Here is a 953-nt window from a genome sequence, read left to right on the forward strand (position 1 = left end):
CTGAATTAGTTCTTTCTTTTTTTTTTTTCTTTTTTCTTTTTTTTTGAGACGGAGTCTGGCTCTGTTGCCCAGGCTGGAGTGCAGTGGCGCGATCTCGGCTCACTGCAAGCTCCTGAAGCTATTTTTCAGTAGGCACCTAAGGCCTGTTTCCTTCCTCTTGGTCACTCAGGAACTCTTCTCCAGACTGGCTAATGGAGTACGGTTTGGGAAAAGCACTTGGCTGGGTCTCCTACATGTTGAGTTCAATTTCCTCCTTTGGGTGTGTTTTAGCTTCCAGCTGGGATTTTTGCCATAGTAATTATAACAACCACACTCTGCAAGGAGACTCTAAAAGCTATACAGGCAAACACATAAATAGAAAGGAATTCCTCAGGCAAGCCAAGTAGTTATCAGAATCTCCACCCCTACCAGAGTCGGAAGCTCTGTACTTGCCTCCCGGTAACTGCTTAGAGAGAATTATTTAGCCAGCTTGGATTCTTTCTACAACCACACTGAAATCGGATATCCTGAGGGAAAGGGAAGTTTTTCCCCACCCCAACCCTGTTCCTCTCCAAGCCTTTCTCATCTAGCCAACAGCACTGTCATTCACATGTCTGTTTGAGACAAAAACCTAGAGGTTTGCTTTTATTCTTTTTTGTCCCGCACCTCTCATCAGCAAAGCTTATTGCTTCTACAAAATGTGCCTGGAGTCTATCTTCTCCTCACTATTGGGTGTCAATTGTGTTCATCTTGGACAATTGCTAACTGATCTTGCTTCCACTGTTGGTTTTTCTTTTCTCTATTTCCCTCCCCTTCCTTCCTCCCTCCCTCCCTCCCTCCCTCCCTCCTTTCTTCCTTCCTTCCTTTCTCTCTGTTTCTCTCTTCTTTCCTTCTTTCTTTCTTTCTTTCTTTCTTTCTTTCTTTCTTTCTTTCTTTCTTTCTTTCTTTCTTTCTTTCTTTCTTTCTTTCTTTCT

This window comes from Mandrillus leucophaeus, unplaced genomic scaffold, assembly GCF_000951045.1.
Source record: "Mandrillus leucophaeus isolate KB7577 unplaced genomic scaffold, Mleu.le_1.0 Scaffold573, whole genome shotgun sequence".
NCBI classification, from domain to species: Eukaryota; Metazoa; Chordata; class Mammalia; order Primates; family Cercopithecidae; genus Mandrillus; species Mandrillus leucophaeus.